Source organism: Carettochelys insculpta, chromosome 5 (assembly GCF_033958435.1).
Source record: "Carettochelys insculpta isolate YL-2023 chromosome 5, ASM3395843v1, whole genome shotgun sequence".
NCBI classification, from domain to species: domain Eukaryota; kingdom Metazoa; phylum Chordata; order Testudines; family Carettochelyidae; genus Carettochelys; species Carettochelys insculpta.
In genome coordinates, this window is record NC_134141.1 from 74,310,906 (window position 1) to 74,335,360 (window position 24,455).

Sequence of the window (24,455 nt, forward strand, 5' to 3'; positions counted from 1 at the left end):
AAGTGTGGTAGTTCCAGATCTTGCAGTTGCCACTTGTACAGTATGAGCAGATGTACAGAGGAAGCTTTAGCATAACCAGCGAAAAGGCTCAATTTTCTATTCCATTTAGTTGGCCAGCGCACGATCTTTTGCACACATAGTGAAAACAGGAACATGTCTTCTCTCACAGTCTGCAAATTATCTAACCGAAAGATTGGCAGGTGATTGAAGAGCATGCACACCTTACACTTAGTTCCAGGCAGGCAATGTTTTAATCACAGTCACAGTGATAAAGGACTGGGAGGGCTCACCTTTCCTACACAAACCTAAACACAACATAAGGTCTCAGCTGCAATCCAAGCAATTTCCTGCTTCAGCATTCCTGACACACACACACAGCACAGCTTATTTTAAACCATACCCTGCCTGCATGTGCTTGTGTCATTTTTATATCACAGATCCTGAAACACAGCTTTTTAGAATTCTCCCTCTAACCATGGAGTCATCTTGGAAGACTTTTGTCCCAGTGAATTGTAAGAATTATATTGAATAGTTTATATTTAATTAGTGCTACATTTCAAAGTCAGGCTCCTACATTTCAGAAAGTGGGTATAAGATATGTTATCAAGTAATTTTTCTTTTCTAGAGATCTATTCTTAGAAAATAGACACCATTTATTGCATGCATGCACAAACGAGATATAATTTCTCTACAAGTGCTTTAGGCGGAAGAAGGCCCTTTTGGTTTTTGACCCAGTATGTGAGAAGGCTGCATAAATCGTGCCCATTTTCTGTGAATCAGACTGCATTTGAGGATGGGTGTATACATTCCATACAAAGCACTATAGGGCAGGTGGCAAAACCTTTATCTTCATTCATGAGAGGGTGCTCACCCCAGTAGTCCCACTGATATCATCACCAGTGAGAATAAGGTTTTATGCATTCAGTGGTGGGCTATTTGTGGCCCATCAGGTTGCTCTGCGTGGACCACAAAGACATTTTATTTACCATTGCCCATGCACAGGACTGACAAATTCTGCTGGTTTCTGCCCATGTAGTTGTTTTTCCTACCAATATCACTAAAGTGGCACACTTGTAAAGCAATGTTAAGTGCTGACTGCCCACAACATTGACTGTGAGAGCCATGTGCTCCGTCTGCATCCAATCAGAGCACTGCTATGGTTCAGTCGGCACACCCCACAAATTCTAGGTATTCAAGTGCAGTTTGCAAAACTACCCTATCCTGGGAGACCCTTTTGGTAATGACTTTCCTGTGGCCCATTGAGATAAAGAAGGGTCACTCACATGGCCCACTCACTAGCTTACATTGTCCATCACTGCCTTAAGTAGTGCGCCTGTGAATGGGCACTTACATTCAACCGACTTCATTAGGACACAGTCATCAGCAATCTAATGTTCTCCTGCATGGACCATATTGCAGGACCAGGGCCATAGCTGCAAAGTATCAAAAGGTAATAAATGCCAAGCTTAAATTTAAGTGTGCAGCCTTAAATCTTCATTACTGGGTCTGTATATTAGTTTTTAGTTACATGGCCATGTAGTATTCCTTCATCTAATAATGCAATGTCCTGTGTACAGTATTGTTGTAGATTGCCTGCCTCAACTATTTCCAGGATAATGGACAACGGACAACGTTTAGATGCCCACCCCAAACACACTGCCATACTAATTACTTTCATCCTTGCCCATAACGTTGCATTTAACAGCAGTTACTGGGGGTACTAGGATGGCTCCACCATGTGTTAATCTCTTCATGCACCCTGAGAAAGAATTTATGACAAAATGCACCAGTGCCTTACCTGGGCTACATCAATGTGATTACATGCTCACACAGACGTGATAGAAGACCAAAAAAAAAAAAAAGAAAAACATCACCTATGGGCAAATACTTTTCACAAAGTGATCACTCCAAATCAAATCAGATCTCTCAGTCCCCATTCTTAAGGAAAACTTGTACACCCGTTAAAAAGGCAAACGTGTAACACTGACAGGCCTGGGTTGTTGGCACCAGGAATAGAACCTGCTAGTGTAGGGTTGAAAGCCCTACACTCTACCATGTGAGCTAGAGGTTGTAGCATAGAGATTTCACTCACCCCAGATAAGATCTCAGTACTTCTAGGTACTACACATGGGAAACTTAAACCACAAGAAGTCCTGTGGTGCCTTGTAGACTAACATATTTTGGAGCATAAGTTTTCGTGGGCAAAGACCTGCTTCATCAGCTGCATGGCGGGGGGCGCATTTCAGAGGAGGATTTAAAGAGGGAGTTTCAGTCAAGGGGAGGGCCAGAATTGACAAGGTCTATTCAGTCATGGAGGATGTGGCCCATTAGCAGCAGTTAATGTGGAGTTGTGAACATCAAGGGGGGAAATCAAGTCAGTTCAGTAGGGGGGATGTGGCCCATTAACAGTAGCTAATGTGGAGGTATGCACTTCAAGAGCAGCAAAACTGCTTTTGTAATGGGCCAACCACTCCCAGTGTCTCTTCAATCCTTGGTTGATGGAGTCAAATTTGCAAGTGGCTGGTGAGTATTTGTTTAAGGTTGGCAGGCTGTCTGTAGGTGAGGACAGGCCTGCCTCCCAAGGTCTGTGAGAGTGAAGGATTGTTGTCCAGGATGGGTTGTAGATCATTGAGGATGCACTGGAGAGGCTTTAGTTGGGGGCTGAATATGATGGCCAGTGGTGTCCTCTTGTTTTCCTTGTTGGGCCTGTCTTGTAGCAGGTGGCTTCTGGGTACACATCTGGCTCTGTCAATCTGTTTCTTCACTTCCTTAGGTGAATATTGTAGCTTCAGGAAAGCTTGGTAAAGGTCTTGTAGATGTTTGTCTCTGTCTGAGGGACTGGAGCAAATGCGGTTGTACCTTAGTGTCTTACTGTATACAATGGATTGTGTACTGTGCCCTGGATGGAAGCTGGAGGCATGTAAGAAAGCATAGCGGCCTGTGGGTTTCTGGTATAGGTTGGTATTTATTTGACCATCACTTATTTGCACAGTAGTGTCCAGGAAGTGGATCTCTTGTGTGGACTGGTCCAGGCTGAGGTTGAAATCATGGTGGAACTTTTCAAGATCCTCTTTCCCATGGGTCCAGATGATGAAAATGTCATCAATATAGCACAAGCAGAGGAGGGGGTGCTAGGGGACGAGAGCTGAGGAAGCATTGTTCCGGGTCAGCCATAACGATGTTGGCATACTATGGGGCTATGAGGGAGCCCATAGCAGTGCCACTGATTTGAAGGTACAAATTGTCCTCAAATCTGAAATAGTTGTGGGTGAGGACAAAGTCACAAAGCTCCACCACCAAAATCATGGGCTCAGAGGCATTTATGCCTCATTACAACTCTTTGAAACTTATTAACCATCCTTTGTCTCATGACCGGAGCGATATTAATTGGCTACCTCACATTAACTGGTCTCCTGTAAAGTGTGCAAACCTGTTATTCTTAGCAATCCTAATGTGCGTTTAGTTGTGACACAGACTACTTTTTTAGACGTAAAGAACAGCTGTGTACAGCCTGAATCTTCCACCAAAAGGAAGCTGTTCCATTAAGATATATGAGCTCATCTACCTTGTTCCCCCTAATATAATATCAGTTTCCCTCTATGGCCGTAAGGGCACACAGTAGGTAGATTTAAAACTTTATTTGGATTTTAGAGACAGTACTGGTCCCAGCAATATTCACTATATTTGAAACTAGAAGATTTACCCAGCACCGCTCAGGTCCTTAACTTAATTTTTCATGTTTAGAAAATAAAATGAAAATCTATTGGCTTCATTTAAATCACTGCTCCAGTGTGGGGCTGGGGATGAGGGGAGCAGCTCTTTTTCACTGCAGTACCTTGGGCCAGGTAAGAAGTGCCTTTCCATGGCTGCTGCAGCACCAGCATGCACAGCTGAGGGAAGGTGCATGTCACTTGGCTGAGACAGGTCCAGGTTTGTCTGCCTCCTGTACTCTCCAGCCCGAGTGAACACTGCAGGAATCTACACACTATCCCCTCACTCCCTGACAAAGGGGAAGAGCCAGGAATGTCCAAATCAGGGGAAAAGGGGGAAGAAGGGAGAGTCAGCCCCCCTGCCCTCTGAAAAGGGCATCTCGGGGTGTGGGGAGAGTCAGATGCTTGGGGCTGGAGCTATCCTGGATGGGGAGAGGGAGAGAGGCCCCCAGTCATCTGCTTCCACCTGCTTGATGAATCTATCCCTTTTCTGTATGGTTTTATGAGAAGCAATCCCCTTCCAGGCACTTCCCACTTTCCTGGCACAGCCAAACCCTTACCTTGCTTTACATTATGGTAAGAGGAAGCTGTATGCTGAATTTGGTCTTTCCTTGTGAATCCGAGCAGCAGCAGAACTCCCAAAATTCCCAATACCAATACTTCCTCTTTCTCACCTTACAAAGAGTGAAGAAGCCCTCCTGATGTTTTTGCACAGTATAAATGCACGTGACTTGTCAAGACAACCTCCAAATTCTCTGCTTCTCATCAGGTACATCAGCAGCAAACTTTTGATTAGGCATCTATATTAGTCAGCATAGATATGTCCAGCCCAGCTTTGATTACCGTGCACTTTGTGGGCTAAAGAGACCATCCTACTCAAAAAAGCAGTTGAACCTATGCAGCATGTAGCTGTCCAAATTCCCTTTCTCTCCACAAAACCAGTCACATCTCAAGCTTCATCATAATATGTGAAGGCAATTTTAATAAGACTGGATGCTATTTCCATGCCAGATTTCAACTTCCTGCATCACTTTATTTTGCTTGTAGACTTATTAATATAATTTTCTATTTTTTATTATTAGGAAAGGAGTTAGAGGAAAGGATTATACTTCTTCTGATAAAAGACAGAAAACACTATTCTTGTTCAAACTTAATAAACACCCCCCCCCCAGTCAACAAACACCCCACTACCATCCTCCCTGCCCCTTCTATACTTTTGGCCAGAGATCAAGCCTGGAGGAGTTTAGTTCATGAAATTAAAGTTTCATAAAGGTCTGAATTAATGAGTATAAGAGGTTGGAATGAAAATGTTATACAACTTTAACTACAGCTGTTTTGTGGCCTATGTCAACTAATCTACCTCTCCAAATGAGACTGTCATAAAAATACAAGATTAGTCAGTGTAAAAGTACTTGTACTTCTTTTTCCCTGATAAAGGGTTAACTTTAATGAAATAATAATTCTATTTAATAATTAAAAATTAATACCACCACTTGCCCAGGAATTTGCAAAATAAACAGTGGTCACAGAGAGATGATCTGAACAGTGTTCCCTGTAAGTTGAGTGCTTGGGTGGCTACCCAGGGGAGATTCGGGTGCCATCCAGCTCTTTATGAGAGCATCCACAGCTGACCACAGATGGCAGCATGTGTTTCTATGGTGGTGCACATCCACACATGCCTTGGTGCACATGACAAAATTTATTCTACCCATGGATGATAAAATTAGGGGAAACACTGGATCTGAGCTATGAAGGAAACACATGCAGTTCACAAAAGTTGAAAAGACATGGAGAATGGCTTGTAAATTACGGTTGTCCTGAGTCACATAATCTTACTAGGTTTGTCTACTAACAACAGCCCATGTCACTTTGCCAGCTCAGTAATGGATAAATGTGGAAAACATGTTTCTCTGTTCTGTTTTAAGCAGTGAAAACAAAATGTTTTCATCATGTATGTTCTCATAATGTATGTATTAGCAGAGGATACATTGTTATTTCACAGAACTCAAGGCCAGGAAAATGTGACTATGTACAATAAGTGTTGTGGGGGAAGGTGGGAGGGAAAAGCTGGATAGGTACTCCACCAGAACCAGGCCTTACTAGGAGGGCGGTCTTGCATGGACCCGGCCATCCTGTGTCCCACATGCTGTTTTTTGAACAGACTTATTGCCAAGCTAAATTTTCCTTCAACTCTAGAATTTATAGGATGTGTTTGGCTTTCGTTAAAAACACTGCCATTTCTTCCCCAGGCAAACAACGCTGATTTAGCTAGGCAGGACATAAACAGAAAGAATGGTTCACTAATTATTTATATAAAGTCAAAGATAGCCGCAATCTGGAAGTTTCACAGAATCTGGAAGCTGTTGAGGTATTTTGGATATGTGTGTGTGTGTGTGTGTCACTTTATTTTTACTAATGTACAGGGTAGCCTTGTCAGAATACACCGCAAAACAACCGGCTGTTCAAGCAGAGAAAGCTAATTTACAATTTTATTACTTTCCCCAATACTCAGATCTTTAATAATTTATTTATATGTTGCATCAAGATTTTGTGAATGTATAATGATATAAAGCCCAATTCTGCAAATCTTACATATGTGAGCAGCCCTTACTCATTCAAGCAGCTTCATTGATTTTATAGGATTACTTGCATGAGGAAGGATTACACAAATGCTTGTAGGATGGAGTCCAGGTTAAGTTTTTACACAAGGAAAATAGGATTCTGTATGTAGTGAATGTTTTACCTTGGTTCCAATCCTGCAAACATGCATAGGATAGTTTTATTGATGTTAGTGTGGTCACTTCTGTGTTCCTCCTTAAGCATGTTCATAAGAGCTTGAAGTGTCAAAGCTTCAGTTATAGTTTGATAAATTATTTCCCTGCATTTTAAAAAAGCATGAAACAATCTGATCAAATGTAGAAAGGGAAAGACATATTCCAAAAGTAGTAGTGACGATTTATCTATACAAAAAATGTATACAGTTCCTTTTATCCCAAAGAATTCTAGAGCATTCTAAAGATTATACACAGAGTATGTAGATGTGATTGTGCCTATTCCTATTTCTTGCTGCTGCCGCTTGGAAAGAAAAAAGTATCGAGGAGGTTGGACAGAAATACTACTGCTCCTAATAAAAGAAATGCAAAACAGCAGGAGGAGATCATTGCAAAGCTTTTGCATATTTATTATCACTTTCAATTTTCCTGAAAGGGAGCATTAAATGTCACCAACTCCAGGATGAAGTGTGGCACATGCAAACACAACATGCATGTTTAGGGCAAGAAGTGAAGAACAGCACATGCAACTGAATCAGCAAGATAGATTTAAGAAAGGCAGAATGTACAAGCCTGATCCTGCAAGTACTTCTGCACATTTTTGAATATTGCACAAATGCCTACTTCAAATTAAGCATGTGGATAAATGACCACAGATTGGGGTCCCTATTTAGACTTAATATATTAGTATTCCTCTGGTGAGAAGTGCCATGTCATTTTTAATGGGTACAATCAGTCATAAATTGGACCTGCGTCTCATCCCAGAGACTTTACTGATTTAGAGTTAAAACTGTTTAATGCACAAATCAACTATAAGTGTGTGTAATACACTCACAAGAAAAGAAAAGAAAAGTAACATCATTCGGGGATGTATTGGCAGGAGTGTTGTAAGCAAGATGCAAGGGCTACGTCTACACGAGAAGCATCTGTTGACAGAAGTCACTATGGAAGGGATTTCCCGGCAAAACTCCTGTCCACAGATTGCATCTACACATTAAAGCAGATCAAAAAAGCAATCTTTTCTGTTGACAGAGTGCAGCCAGACTGCCTGGCCGTCCCTCCACAGAATGGCTGACCAGAAGTGCAAACAGATCTGCACGGTGAACCGGAAGCCCAGGGTGTTGACAAAAGGGCCCTGGAGCATCTACATGGCTGTTTTCTTAACAGGAAACTGTCAAGAAAGGTGTTATACCTGAACACGGAGAAGTATAATGTTGCTGGCAGACTGTTGGCAAAGCACATTTTGCATACGGATGCTCTGTGCATTTTTCTGACAAAACCCATTTTTTCCTGAAAATGCCTCATGTGTAGACACAGCCAAGATATAATTCTTCCATTTTACTTGACATTGATAAGGTTTCAAATGAAGTACCGTGTACAGTTCTGGACGCTACACTTTGGGAAAGGCGGGGACAAAGGGGAGAAAATATAGAGAAGAGCAACAGACATGACTGAAGAGCTAGACCATATGACACATGCAAAAGATAGAAATGAAGTTGGGTTTGTTTTGTCTGGGGAAGAGAAGATTAAGGGGAAATATGACAACAGACTTCAGTTGTGTAAGTGGTTGTTATAAAGAGGAGGATTTTTTTTTCTTATTCACTCAGGACAAGAAGTAATGTTCTTAAACTGGAGCAAAGGAGATTTAATGCAGAGATTAGGAAAATTTCCTATCTGGAAGGGTAGTTAATTATTGGAATAAATTACATAGGCAGGTTGTGGAATAGCCACTGATGTAAATTCTTAAGAACAAGTTAGACAAACACCTGCCAAGGGTGGTATCCTTGTACTAAGTCCAGCCTCAGTGTAAAGGACTGGATTGGATGATCTATTTCATCTATTAGATGGTCTCGTTCAGTTCCATGTGGGCCTGATGGTTAGAAAAAAATGCAGAGGGGAAACTGCTATGTACTAGTTCACTAACATAACTTCTTGCACATGTAGGTGTTCCTTAGAAGTGTCCTTCTGTGTACTGGTCCTCTTCTACAATACAAGATCTGGTGGGACCAAATTCAGAGAAGTTTTACTGCAGGGAGTGAAGCTACCTGGGCAAGGCTTTCAAAATATAAGGTAAAAATGTTCTGTCTTTGAATTTCCTGAGATTCTGTTGTAATTTTACTATTAATTTAGCAATACTATCTGGTTGGTTGGATAATATTAAATCACAGAAGCAATCCAACTGAACTACCTGGAAGAGTGGCATAATAAACTCTTTAGCTCAGATTCTCAAAAATATTTAGGCACCTACCTTCTATTGATTCTAACAAATAGCAACCTCAATAGCTTTGAGGCTCAGGACTTTATTAATTAAATGTCCTTTATTTTAACTTGGGGGAATACTCAATTTCCTCCCCATATAACTTTCCCTTTAAATCCTGAATAAACTACCATCGATCTAGGTATGAAGAATTTGATAAAAATATCTCAAAAGTTCATTGATTCAACTCTTAATTGGACAGAAAGTTTGGGGTGTTGGGCCTACCCAATCACAAAGGTTGAGTAGAATTCTGCAAGGTAGAAGTTCTAGTCTCTGCTGGCTGGAGAAGCAAGAGGCCAAGTCTTCTTCACAGCAGTGAGTGGCATTCAACTGCTGGGCCAGCCCAAGTGTGCACCTCTAATATTCATAAAGTCACTGTGGAGCAGTTGTAGCTAATGGTTTGATCATATTAGATGTTTTGGGACAAACTTTTAAAATTTTCATACATGTATTTGCATTTACAGATCAGATAACTAAATGGCTAAGTGATCTTCATTTGTAAACAAAAAATACAAGTTTTGCCCATTGAATATTGTAGATACAAGTTTAGAGACCCGTTGTGAAAATTCTGTCCTTTATTAGGAATAGTTGAATAGCCTGCAATTCTGTAGGCTCTGTTTATTTCTGTTTTATTAAATACTTAAATATAGAATTGTTACTTGCTTAAATTTAGATTTAATCAACATATTGTGAGAAACACATCTTATAAGAGCACTTCAAAATTTCTGAAGCTCATTCACAAAATTTAAGTTCCTGCCATTTAATTTGTTTTCAAAATATGACAGGTGGCTGTACATGATTTACCAGAAGTTTTATCTTTCTAAAGATTCAAGTTTTGTTTAGAACAAATATTTTTAAAAAGCCACAGCCAACCCAAATTTGTAGTGAAATATAGCTAGATATAGTACTGGTATAGTACGAGACCAGGGGAGGATTTAAAGTTAGTAGGGCCCTGTGCTCAGCTTCATTTTTGGGCTCTCCTGGGGACCCAGCCAAGAAAAAGAATATTCACTTTTTCTGCCCCTTCCATTTTTCATTACTTTGAATTCATCCTCTTCTTATGTAAGTAATAAGAAGTAAATGAAAATAAAGTGAAACCTTGATTGTTTTTGTAGTCTTTTTTTTTTCTACAGACCACTTAAAAATTGCTAAGGGTCTCAGTGGACCATTTAATGATCTTTCCAAATATTGTTTGTACCATTAGCTAACTATTGTAAGTGCTTTGGGTAAGAACACTTTATTAAAAAAACACATAATACTCTTTCCTTAGTCCACCTGAGTGAAATTCCTGCAGCACAGTTTGAGAATTTCTGGTCTGGATGAAGCCTTTTATTTGCATTATGCTACCATGAAAAATGTGTACAAATAAAATGTGTAGATAGTGCATGAATGGAAGAAACTTATTCAATCTGAGAAAAAATATATTCAGGTGGCTTCCTTTCTCTACTTTTTCATTACAAATACATCAATTAAGTCATCATAAGTAATATTTTGTAAACGGGCACTTTCAATTTAACAATTACTGAACTTGTCAAATGTTCCTGACTCATTATATTTAGCAAATAATTTCAAACTAATTTCAATACAAAAGAAGAATGTTCACTAGAAGCATTTGTGACAGGCATTGTTAAAAATATATTCAGAATGGTATCTACATTTGGAAAAGTTGCCTGCAAACTGTCATGTGTCTGTCTATATAAATCAACTTGTGCTCTCAAAGCACAGACCTCATCATTTTTGATAAAATGAATTAAATGTTTCACTTCATCTCCAGAAAGATTTGTGTCTATGTCCTCTGGGTAGAATTCACTTAATTTCTTATTGTAGTGGCTTTTAGCGTCTTCATCCATACTTCTGTCAAAACAACATGAAAAGTAAATCAACAGTTTTCTTTAGTGATTCACCTCTACTCTTCCTGTCTCTGATATTGCACTATTTTTGTTACAAATAAGATTGATGATTTGAACAATGATCTTTTCTTTCCCAGTTAAAATGATTTCATTGTCTCTACTTTCATCAAAAAAATAACTTTCTGTATTTTTTAAAAAAATTTTATTTAATGTTATTTCCTCTGCTTCCCTGGGCTTATAGTCATTTTGAACTTCCATGACAAAACCTGTAACTGAAGTTAGCAAGACTGAGACTGGCAGCCCTCAGGGACAATGGGAAGAGGCCAGCTCTCCAGCTGAGCTTGATGGACAGGGTGGGGCAGACCAATGAGGGAGTGAGGACGCTGGGGAGAGTCCCATCCTCTGAGAAGGGTCCTGACCCCTGAAGCAAGTACCTGACCTGTAGCACAATCAAGGCCTGAGAAGGAGGCCTTGGACTTTCAAAGAACAGACAGAAGTGAACTGTCTTTACACTCCAGAGACAGTTTGTGAGGTCTCCCTGCCACAGAGTGGAGTGATGTGTTTTTTACTAACTTTTTCCATTTGTTCCATGTTCTTCTGGTATTTTGTTAATTAATTGTTGTTCAATAATTTGTATTTGCTGAAATTATAAGTGGGCAAGGGAAACAGCCAGTGTGGAGAGACCATCCCAGAGTCGGGGCACCCAGCCTCTGCTCTAGGTGACCACAACAAGAGGAAGAGTCAAGACTCAGGAACCCTGGGCTCAGCCGTGTTGGGGAGTGGAGGAAGTGGAAAAGGAGCTCCTGAGGCAGCGGCCAACAGCAGCACAATATTACAGTGGCAGTAGGACTCAGAAGGAGAGGGCTGCGCAGCCACACATCCAGGCCGTGTCTACACGTGCACGCTACTTCGAAGTAGCGGTGCCAACTTTGAAATAGCACCCGTCACAGCTACACGTGTTGGGCGCTATTTCGAAGTTGAAATCGACGTTAGGCGGCGAGACGTCGAAGTCACTAACCCCATGAGGGGATAGGAATAGCGCCCTACTTCGAAGTTGAACGTCGAAGTAGGGAACGTGTAGACGATCTGCGTCCTGCAACATCGAAATAGCGGGGTCTGCCAAGGCAGCCATCAGCTGAGGGGTTGAGAGACGCTCTCTCTCCAGCCCCTGTGGGGCTCTATGGTCATCGTGTGCAGCAGCCCTTAGCCCAGGGCTTCTGGCTGCTGCTGCCGCAGCTGGGGATCCATGCTGCAGGCACAGCGTCTGCAACCAGTTGTCGGCTGTGTGGATCTTGCGTTGTTTAGTGCAACTGTGTCTGGGAGGGGCCCTTTAAGGGAGCGGCTTGCTGTTGAGTCCGCCCTGTGACCCTGTCTGCAGCTGTTCCTGGCACCCTTATTTCGATGTGTGCTACTTTGGCATGTCGACGTTCCCTCGCAGCGCCTATTTCGATGTGGTGTTGCCCAACGTCGAAGTTGAACGTCGACGTTGCCAGCCCTGGAGGACGTGTAGACGTTATTCATCGAAATAGACTATTTCGATGTCGCTACATTGAAATAAGCTATTTCGATGTAGCGTGCACGTGTAGACGTAGCCCCAGTTGCCATAGAGAAGCAGCACTTTCCCTCTTCAAAGGGTGGCTTTTTCCTGTGGACTGGGTAGCTTGCAGGCTCTCCACCCCACCAACTGCACTCTCCCTTCTCCCACCACGGGCTGTCCTCCCCATCCCGCAGGCAGCTGCCACTTGCCAGGTGGTGGCCAGCAGCACCAACACAGGCTGGAAAGTTACAGAGGAGTACTGGGTAGCCACACAGCTGGAGGCCAGAGAGAAGTGGCACTTTCCTGCTTCAAAGCAGTGCTTTTCTCTGGCTGGCTGCATGGCTTCCCCATGCTCTTTTGCAGATCTCTAGCTCATGTTCACGCTGCTTGCCACCTCCTGCCAGCTCTCTTGAGGCTCCTGCCCCTGCCCTCATCCCTCTCTACAGTGGGACTGTCCCCCTGTCCCCCCACATGCTGGTGGGGATGGTGCCAGACCCAGCAGTGGACTGCACAGCCCTGGGGGCCCCATGTTTTTGAGGGTCTGTTTCATTGTACATTGGCTTCTGTACTAGATGTAGGAACATAGTAGTTCCTTGTGTGCCACATTAAATGTTCATGGTTGAATTATAATTTTCTGAAGGTAGGAGGTGTATAACAGAACTAAGATCATATTTTAACAGTGTGTATGGGAGAGTTGTTAAACAGTACCCTGGCATTTCTTAAAATCCCCCAGTTACTCCTTCAAAAGCATTTAATTTCATCCCAGTAACAAAAATATTGTCATCATCATGGCCCTCTTGAGCTTCTCTATAGTTCCATGTGTGTTGTAGATGCTCTGCACATCACTACTGATGCCTGAAATGATCAATATTGCTATTCCTATCAATAAAGTTGATAGCAATATAACGTTGGTATTGGAATAACCTTGGAATAAAGCCAAAATATACATTTCAATAATTAATTTTGTGGCTATAAACAGCTACCCACTATTTCCACTGACAATAAAAAGGAATCCCTAAGTGACCTGTCAATCCCTCTTTCCACCTGTACTTATAGAATGAAAAGCATTCCCGCCTGAGAATGCCACCATGGCTTCACTTGTGAAACAGAGCACAATGAGGAAGAGGTATTCTGTTGTATATTTCTCAGATCAAGTCCTTGCCTCTACTTGGGTCAAATGATGAAAAACACAGTCAAGCTTCTTTTCTCCCTGGCAGTATTTAATTACATCTAAGACCTGTTGTAAAATCTTTGATTCATTGAGAACACTTGCCTAGTCTGCAATTAGTAAGACTATCCCCTTCTAAACATGTCCTTATACTCTGCCGTGGTAAGGTGGGTTTACCCTTAATCAGCCAAAAATCTTAGGAATGGCACAAATTAAAGTATAGGAAGGTTATTTTCTTGCTTTAAGGGATATTCACCACTGTCTGTGTTCTAGTGGAGTAATAATGAGCTACTGTAGCCAAACAGTAGGAGATGCATGTCAGATGGTTCTCCAATAACATTAGGGGGAAAAAAAAAGGAAGTGATGTATGGGATATGGAAGGCAGATTAAGTTGTTAATGTATATTAGTATATTCTTAATTTCCTTTTAATTGAAAAAGACATATTGACTTTAATTAGAACCATTTCACAGGAACTGTCAATTAGCACATGTCAAAGCAGTTAATTCAGAACAGAATTGTTTTAATTAGGGTCTGCTTTCCTTTAACTGTGGGGCCAATGAAATCAGCCTTTCCTTATCAAGGTTTTAAATGTCTTTAAGACATACAATACAAGTGTAGTCTCTTATCTATTATTAGAAGCCCATATGGATAACATTAAAATGATGATTCTGGCATTGTTCATGCAGCACAAATCAGTTTCCTTTATGACTGTTGGAATAAAAAGATGGCTTTGAACAAAGATGATTTTAAAAGCACAAATTTATCCTACTTTAAAGAGATTACAAAATTTATGACATACATGTTCCCATGTAAAGTATTATTTAATATATCTGCTCAGATAAATGTGCCCAGTCAAACACTTTGTGTGTTCTATCAGCCAAGGACACATAAAACATTGTCAAAGAATGCAGTAGCATTTTCTCCATAAACGAACAGTCTCAGTGATTATTTTGGACAACGTAGAGCCAGTATGGTTAACATTCATTGCATGCAAAGATGTAACACCAATTGCCAATGCAGTGACTGAAAACACGAGTGAGCTAATGTGATCTAAGTACTCAGACAATGATTTAAGTCTTGACTTTCACATTATAGTTTTATAAATATGTCTGACTGATCTACCTTGATTCATGGCTAGAACAAGTAATGCCCCCATCTTGGTCTTCAAGCAGGTGCAGTGACTGTATTGTTGGTATGGCATCAAGTAAAAGAACATCTCTGGAAAATATACCAAAAATGTAAAAAGAATTAATGTGAAATGTAGATTTAGTTTTCTCATACAAGGGGTAGACACTATTTTACTGACCTACATCAACTGAGGATTACAGAGATTAGTCAAAGGAATACTTAATAGTTGAATGTGGATTCCAAAGAGGATTATCTGGTAAAATATGTATCCTGATGCTTTATTGAACATATTAAGGGCCTGATTAACTTAACCCTAACAGCAACATCATTTTCCAAAAGGGACTAATTAAAAGTATACCAGAATAATACTTCATCTATTATGTTGAACATACTATATGCTTGTAGTGGGACTATTTGGATGTATGAATTGCAGGAAGTCCTATGATAGAAATACTTAAATAAGATTTTTACAAACCCTGAAGAAGTAGGGGAACTTTCACTTGACAGCCTCTTGAATTGAATAGTGGGAATTCTACTGAAGCCTGAGTATTCTGGCAATCACTACAGATATAAAGAAGAGCCTCTTCATACCCTAGCTTCCTGCTTCCCATTCTATAGAAGGTGTAATTTTCGTACAATTTAACAATTATACACTTACTTTTTATGTTACCTATTTACAATTATATGTTAGAATAAGACCCTTATATTCATTCATTAATCCCATTGTGGCCCATTTAAAATCTCTACTTATCAGTTTAAATACTTACCATAATTTAGAATTCTTCTTTAAGCAGATCTAAGGCACATTGGCACTGAAATGTATAATCCAGCCTCTTTTATACCACTGCAGAAACAATGCTTTGGATTCCGAGCATATGATTTTGCTTGCACTGTATGGTTTATTTGAGAAATTAAGAACGGCTATATTTGTTTCACCCATGTTTTAATATCTCTCCAATACCTGTGGTGGAGATGAAGGATTGCCATATTTACACTATAGTTTATGCAGTGTTAAGCAAATGTAATAGCTATTACCATATTCAGAGCATTATGATTGTAGGAAATAATATTTTATAGTCTAGAAAAATTAGTGAAACTAATCAATCACCACAGCACCCCTGAGAGTTCAGCAGTAATATATTCTTATCCCTGTTTTACAGATGGGACAACTGAGGCATTAAAAATGGCCGACTCAAGCCACAAACCAACTCAACCCAGGAGTAGAACTAAGAATTTTTGGCTCCCAGCTCCATGTGCATTACTTCGGATTATACCACCTTCCTACCAATATACTAATAACAATTTACTGCACATCTCAATACAGTGCACTTAAGTTCCACATACTTAAGCACTACAATGCATTTTTTTCTCATTTATTACTGAGTCTATTCATTGCTCAGCAGGACTAATGTCTACACATTATGGATCTCATCATGAGTAGTGTGTTCTGATTTCAGGTACATCTGACAGGTTCTGATAACAATCTGTCATATAGAACTTTAAAAGCACTCTTTACACATATCGGTACAGTATCTTTCAGCTCCTGTTGGCTCCTTGATCTGCTGTGGAAATTCAAACTCTTCTGCCAGTTTTGGTTTATGTAAGGTTGACCCTCATAACTATTTTTAAAAAGATATGCCAAAATGTTACAAGATACAGTGGATTTTACTCAGTTTGATAGCAGTTTTGAAATATCCACTTAATAAAAAATTAAGTTTTACTAAGTGATTTGCCAAATGAATCATGTGCTATTCATGTATTGTTCATGAATCAAACCAAGAGCCCTTTTAAAAAATGAGGAGCATTAGGGAAATTTAATAGCTTTTTAACAGCTTATTTAAATTATATTAGTTATGATTTCCAATAATTTTTAATCCAAACATCATGGCTGGAGTAAGATGTAGCAGAACTCTCTCTGAAAAGAGTAATTTTCTGATTAAAATATTTTGTTTCCTGGTTTGAGAAATGAAAGAGGAAAAATGAACTTCTCAGTTTTGTATTTATTTGTCATATCTGGATCCTTACAGTGTAACAATTTGACCAATCACACATAAAAGCACTGATGGCTTGGGAAGAATACACTTCACTTTATGAATCATAATTAGTATCATTAAATACCTTCTGAACAGATACTTCCTGCAGACTGACCAGCCTGGAGATCGAATTCCTAGTAGTTTCTGGTGCAATAGTTTGGCATGGATGGTGCATTTGTAGAATGACTTGTTAGCATTCCAGCGGTATATGTAACTTTAGCTAGGATTTCCTATTACAGATTAACAACATTTCTAATTCCTTGATTGATTGTCTAGTGTATAAAGCCAGATGTATTTCATAGCATCATGTACATTCACAAAGTTCTTTTCTTCTTGCTGAGGTTTGCATCCTTGACCTGATTTTGCCAATGGCTACCTGGCCTCGCAATATACTATTGCTTTTCAAAATTATTTTCTAATAGTGACAGCTATACTTAAATATAATTGTACAATAGAAATACAAATGTTAACTGTTCATTGCTTCCTAAAACTGCTAAACATTCACTAATTTCCTAAACAAAATCACTATGAGCTAGAGAGTTAGGATCATTACTCCCCCTTTTATAGAAGAGGAAACTGAGGCTGAAAGATTAAATATCTTTCCCAAGGACACATGGCAAGTTTAGTGGCAGAAGAGGGGTTAAACTAAAATTGCTCATTCTATGTGCATTCATCTAGACCAGGGCCTCTCATATTTATTTAATAGCGAAGACCACATCATAGAGGGATTTGCTTGTGAACTCCTCCCTTCAGAATCGCATGTGATCGCAGAACTTGTTACATAGAAAAATAATGTAAGGAAAATATCTATATACAATATATATAAAATTCAATTTATCAGCTGGAAAAAAGGACAGACAACCTCACGTGACCAACCAGCAACACCTGGTCACCAGAAAGTATTCTGTGAACCACCAACAATTCACTGATTCCAGTCTGAGACTCACTGCTCTAGCTCACATTAAATCTTCAGGCTTATTCCTTTAGGTCACTCTGCCTAATGCTACAGCAATGTTTACTAATCTTTTATTAAAGAATTCTCCAATTACAAATAAAGCATTGGGGATGTTAACATACATAAGTTATATTGAAGAAGGCTTCAGATCAACACATTGTATTTCATAGCAAAGTCATAAAATATGCGAACATAACATCTAATGAGGGAAATGTTGCATGCAGATGTCTGTTTGCCTATTATCCCATAAAATGACTGTATATTTTTATTTATATGAGTAACTTCAGACACAAACATGTTACTATAAATGCATTCATTTAGGAAAATGTATAAACACAATATGAATCTAATATACATGTAAAACTGTTTTAAAACCAGATATTTAATGTTTATAAAAAGAATAGAGATGAAAAAATGTGCATAATTACATTTTTTGCTACTCTTGATGAAGACAAGAAATATAGGTTCTCAGCTGGCACATTATTTCTGATGTGGCAGTGAAGTGAAATGTGTACCTAACATCATGTACCCTTTACATGATGCAAAGGAGTATAATTTTATTTCTGTTGTATTTAAAAGCTCTGTCTAGCCACATTGGCGACCAATTTCAGCTTTACTGCAGCGCATGGATAGCAAAGTCACATATCCTTAAGTTAATGCAAAGGGCATAAGAAAGGAAAGAGAAAGTATAATTTTTGTTGTTGCTGTTGTCATTTGAAATTTACACAGGATCTGTGCATATTGGGCACCATTTCATTTTTATTGCATAGCACTGATAGCAATGTCACATATCATTAAGTTAACACCAAGTAAGTAAAAAAGAAAAACTGAATTTTTACTGCTCTTACTGTTGTTTGAAATTTCCATATTCTGTGTATGTATTTCTTTTGTCAGGGGGACAAAGTATCAGAAACTTTAATATAAAACATAAAGGCTTCGTCGACAATACAGTCCCATTTCAAAAGGGGAATGCAAATGAGGCAAATTGGAAATGCAAATGAAGTGCCACTTTACATATCTCATACTTCATTTGCATAATCACATTTTTAAGGATAGTCTTTTGGAAGAAAACAGCAGTATAGATGGGGTTCTTTATTTTTGAAAGCACCCTTCCTTCTGAAAAAAAAATAGGAAGAAGGAAACTTTCAAACAGGGTTTTATTTTGAAAAAAAAACATCTACACTGCTGCTTTTCTTTCGAAAGACTCTCTTTCGAGCATGTGATTATGCAAATTAAGTGTGAGACATGTATATAGACACATCATTTGCATTTCTGATTTGCCTCATTTGCATTTCCCTGTTGAAAGGGGACTGTAGCGTAGATGCAACTAAAAAGTTGCATGGTGCAGTGGCCAGAAATCTAGTGCTATCTATACGTCCTGTCCATGGGATAAGGATTCAGAACTAAACCCCACATCGAGAAAATAACACCAGTTGTGTGCCCTTAGTCCCCAGTGCAGACATGTGGCATGAAAGGGCTGCTTTACTCATTTCATTACACACATTTCTTATGTTTCTCTCCTGGGTAGTCCCAGGTATCCCAAGGGAGACAGGGGGCATTCTTTGGGCAACACTGAGTTAAATGAGTATGTGGATCCAATTCTGAACCCAAGTAAAACTGCCATCAAGGCAGCATTAGCAGATAGGTTTTTTTCAGTACAGTGAATTCATTCCCAGCAACTGTCTCTGGCTATGTCTACACTAGAGTGATCTGTCGTCAGACATTTCATTCGGAAGATATCTTCTGACAAAACTCCTGTCAACAGATGATGGCCAGACTGCCAAGTGGATCAAAAGAGCAATCCACTCTGTTGACAGCAGCTGGACTGCCCAGCCGTTCTCCTGACAAAATGGACTATCCGAAGCATAGCAGACAGGGCTTTCCAGTGTCCTGGAAGCTCTGTCAGTTGACAAAGCCCAGCCTCCCCCGTACCCGCCCAAGAATCCACACAGCTTTCTGTTGACAGAGGCATTCTGCCTCATGCAGGGAGCAGCAGAATGCTATTGACAGAAGTGCCACATTCGGTCAATTTACTGTCGACAGAACAGCTTGGGAATAAGGACACCACATGGGTTTTGTAGACAAAACTCTCTACTAGAGACGTAGGCTCTGTATCTGAGTGCAAAATTGGGTCCTTTATCTAGTTTAATCTTTTAATCATTTATATGCTGTATCTAACAATGGCTCCTCAGGGTCATACAAAAGTTTAAAACTCCTGACTTTGGCAGAACTCTATAGTGGCGATGTAATCTAGTGCACATATTAAAGGAGTAAGCTGTAGAAAGGTAGAGTACAGCAGCACTAAATTAAACTACGCTCCTTTTGTAGTGCAAAGGGACTGAAAACCAGCTGGATCTGGGCCACTGAGAATTTGTCCAGCAAGGGGATGGCTGGGAACCAGGGCTGGGGTGCCTAATAGATAGAACAGCAGAGAGTGGCCAGAAACCAGAGCCAATGCTCAGAACAGAAGACATGAACTGGAGCCTAGTTTCAGAGCTGGGTTATCTGAAGAGGAAATAGAAACAACCAGGCTGATGCGAGCACGAGCAAATGGTTTAAGCAATCAGCACTTGGCTGCTGCTGCTCCACTTAAGAGATCAGCTGATCCCTTTGGCCAATGAGGTGGTTTGTCCAGTCAGGTGGCTCAGTTGGAGTGCATGGAGGTTAAACTAGCAGGTAAGCAGGCTAGCTGTGGGTACTTATTCCTAAGGTGTGTGTGTGGGGGGATGCTTTCAGCTGGTGCAGAGCTGTAGAGCCCTGTGTGAATACAAAACTGGTATCCACATCCACGTTTTTAAAAATGACCTGTCGATATCCATGGATGTGGATGCCCACAGATATAAAGCAAATATCCACAAATTTGCAAGGTTCTATATATAAAATTTGCACTTGCATCTGTAGCTGCAAAAATGAGATGTGGATGCCAGTACCCAAGGCTATAAAGCTGAGATCCATGGATTTGCAGGGCTCTAGAGAGCTGGCGTACTCAGCATGTATGACATCCTTTCCCTTCTGGCATGTTGAAGGTAGGGTGTGTTCAGAGAGATGGCTAGATCATGTTGTGCCCTTGCAATTTCCAGGAGAAGACCATTTCTAATTTAGGTAGGTTAGAGAAGCTCTAAGGTGTCTTAATCTATGCTGGGAGTGGAGACAGCAAGAATCTGGTCTGAGAAACAGGAAGCCGTGTATATACTCCACCAAAATGATCTTCAGTGCAGCAGAGGATCTAGGCCATTGTATAACAATGCATGCTCAATTAAATATATGTTTAAGATACAATAGCTTAAACATCCACTCTTCTACATAAGGTTCATTTCACTGTAATGGGCTACATCAAAATAAGCCATGCCAACACGTAAGTGCAAATGTGATATCACTTAATTTTTTTGTTTTGTTTTTTGAGTCTTGGGGAAGTCCCATCTTCTCCATCCCTTGCCAAAGGTGACGTGCACACACCAACATCTTCAGAATATCAAACACAGGCTACCTCTACAGTAGCCCCTTCCTTTAGAAAGGGACATGGTAATGAGCGAGGTCAGAAGATGCTAATAAGGCACTTCCATGAATGTGCAGCACCTCATTAGCATAATGTTGGCTGCAGCGATTCAAAGGGGCTGCTTTCGAATTGCACGCTGCCCATGGAGACAGGGTCTTTTCAAAAGGACCCTCCCATCTGCATAAGAACATAAGAATGTCCATACTGGGTCAGACCAAAGGTCCATCCAGCCCAGTAGCCTGTCTGCTGACAGTGGCCAGTGCCAGGTGCCCTAGAGGGGGTGGACCAAAGACAACGATTAAGTGATTTGTCTCCTGCCATCCATCTCCAGCCTCTGACAATCAGAGGCCAGGGACACCATTCCTACCCTAAGCTAATAACCTTTTATGCACCTAACCTCCATCAATTTATCTAGCTCTTTCTTAAATTCTGTTACAATCCTAGCCTTCACAGGCTACGTCTACACGTGAAGCCTACATCGAAGTAGCTTATTTCGATGTAGCAACATCAAAATAGGCTAGTTCGATGAATAACGTCTACACGTCCTCCAGGGCTGGCAACGTCGATGTTCATCTTCGACGTTGCGCAGCACCACATCGAAATAGGCGCTGCGAGGGAACGTCTACACAAGTAGCACACATCGAAATAAGGGTGCCAGGCACAGCTGCAGACAGGGTCACAGGGCGGACTCAACAGCAAGCCGCTCCCTTAAAGGGCCCCTCCCAGACACAGTTGCACTAAACAACACAAGATCCACAGAGCTGACAACTGGTTGCAGACCCTGTGCCTGCAGCATGGATCCCCAGCTGCAGCAGCAGCAGCCAGAAGCCCTGGGCTAAGGGCTGCTGCCCACGGTGACCATAGAGCCCCACAGGGGCTGGAGAGAGAGCGTCTCTTAACCCCTCAGCTGATGGCCGCCATGGTGGACCCCACCATTTCGAAGTTGCGGGACGCGCAATGACTACATGGTCCCTACTTTGACGTTGAACGTCGAAGTAGGGCGCTATCCCCATCTCCTGATGAGGATAGCGACTTCGACGTCTCGCCGCCTAACGTCGAAGTTAACTTAGAAATAGCGCCTGACGCGTGTAGCCGTTCCGGGTGCTATTTCGAAGTTAGTGCCGCTACTTGGAAGTAGCGTGCACGTGTAGACACAGCTACAGTCTCCTCTGGCAAGGAGTTCCACAGGTTAACTATGCGCTGAGTGAAGAAGAACTTTCTTTTATTAGTTTTAAACCTGCTACCCATTAATTTAATTTGGTGTCCTCTAGCTCTTGTATTATGGGCACAAGTAAATAACTTTTCTTTATTCACCCTCTCCACACCTGTCATAATTTTATATACCTCTATCATGTTCCCCCTCAGTCTCCTCTTTTCTAAACTGAAAAGTCCCAATCTTTTTAGCCTCTCCTCATACGGGACCTGTTCCAAGCCCCTAATCATTTTAATTGCCCTTTTCTGAACCTTTTCTAGTGCCAGGATATCTTTTTTTAGGTGAGAAGACCACATCTGTGCACAGTGTTCAAGATGTGGGCGTACCATAGATCTATATGGGGCAGTAAGATACTCCTTGTCTTATTTTCTAACCCTTTTTTAATAAAACCTAACATCCTATTTGCCTTTTTGACTGCCTCTGCACACTGCGTGGATGTTTTCAAGGAACTATCCACGTTAATTCCAAGATCTCTTTCCTGGTTAGTTATAGCTACATTAGCCCCCATCATGTTGTAAGTATAGTTGGGGTTATTTTTTCCAATGTGCATTACTTTACACTTATCCACATTAAATTTCATTTGCCATTTTGTTGCTCTATCATTCACTTTGATGAGATCTTTTTGAAGTTCTTCACAGTCTGCCTTTGTCTTGACTATCTTGAACAGTTTAGTGTCATCTGCAAACTTTGCCACCTCACTGCTAACCCCATTCTCCAGATCATTTATGAATAAATGGAACAGGATTGGTCCTATGACTGACCCTTGGGGGACACCACTAGTTACCCCTCTCCATGTGGAAAATTTACCATTTATGCCTACCCCGTTTCCTGTCTTTTAACCAGTTCTCAATCCATGAAAGGAGCTTCCCTCTTATACCATGACAACTTAATTTACACAAGAGCCTTTGATGAGGTACCTTGTCAAAGGCTTTCTGGAAATCTAAGTATACTGTATGCAGTGGATCTCCCCTGTTTGCATGTTTGTTAACCCCTTCAAAGAAGTCTAACAGATTAGTAAGACATGATTTCCCTCTGCAGAAACCATGTTGACTTTTGCCCATCAAATTACATTCTTCTACGTGTTTGACAATTTTATTCTTTACTATTGTTTCAACTAATTTGCCCAGAACAGATGTTAAACTAACCAGTCTGTAATTGCCAGGGTCACCTCTACAGCCCTTTTTAAATATTGGTGTCACATTAGCTATCTTCCAGTCATTAGGTATGGAAGCGGATCCAACAGACAGGTTAGAAACTAGTGTTAATAGCTCTGCAATTTCCCATTTGAGTTCTTTTAGAACCCTTGGGTGAATGCCATCCGGTCCCGGTGATTTGTTAACATTAAGTTTATCTATTTCTTCCAAAACCTCCTTTAATGACACTTCAATCAAGGACAGTTCCTCTGTTTCATTTCCCACAAAAAACGGTGCAGGTTTGGGAATCTCCCCAACATCCTCAGGTGTGAAGACTAAAGCAAAGAAATCATTGAGTCTCTCCGCAATGGCTTTATCGTCCTTGATTGCTCCTTTTGTATTTGTATTGTCTAGGGGACCCACTGGATTTTTGGCAGGCTTCCTGCTTCTAATGTAGTTAAAAAACATTTTGTTATTACTTTTTGAGCTTCTGGTTAGCTGTTCCTCAAAATCTTTTTTGGCTTTCCTTATTACAGTTTTACACTTAATTTGGTAGTGTTTATGTTCCTTTCTATTTACCTCACTAGGATTTGCCTTCCACCTTTTGAAAGATGCCTTTTTATCCCTCACTGCTTGTTTTACATGGGTGTTAACCCATGGTGGCTCTTTTTTCAGTCTCTTAGTATGTTTTTTAATTTGGGGTATACATTTAAGTTAGGCCTCTATTATACTGTCTTTGAGAAGCTTCCATGCAGCTTGCAGGGTTTTTCTTCTAGTCACTCTGGCTTTTAATTTCCGTTTGACTAACCTCCTCATTTTTGCATAATTCCCCATTTTGAAATTAAATGCCAGAGTGTTGGACTGCTGAGGAGTTCTTCCCACCACAGGAATATAAACTGTTATTACATTATGATCACTATGATCTTCGAAAGCCCCTTAATCCTATTTGGTTTTAGGAATAAAGGGCTCTTGAAGATGGGGGGTCCTTTTGAAAGGCCCCCATCTACACGGGCGGCACATGATTTGAAAGTGGCACTTTCGAATGGCTGTGGTTGCCACTGTGTTAATGAGGCACTGCATATTCATAGCAGTGCCTCATTAGCCTTTTCCAACCTTACTCCTTACCACACCCCTTTCAAAAGGAAGGGGTTAGTGTAGACCTAGCCATAATGAAAGAAAGAGAAAATGATCGGAGCTGATTTT

General features: G+C 40.6%; 1 long non-coding RNA gene across 3 annotated transcripts in view; it reads left to right on the forward strand.

Moving 5' to 3' along the window:
• LOC142013650 (uncharacterized) overlaps positions 1 to 18,203 on the forward strand; it is a 63,169-nt gene extending 44,966 nt beyond the window's left edge. For all 3 annotated transcript variants that reach the window (XR_012645745.1, XR_012645744.1, XR_012645743.1), the window contains 2 exons: positions 8,426 to 8,551; positions 15,583 to 18,203. This is a non-coding gene — a long non-coding RNA (uncharacterized LOC142013650). The remainder of the gene's footprint in view (positions 1 to 8,425; positions 8,552 to 15,582) is intronic.
• The last annotated feature ends 6,252 nt before the right edge of the window (positions 18,204 to 24,455 follow it).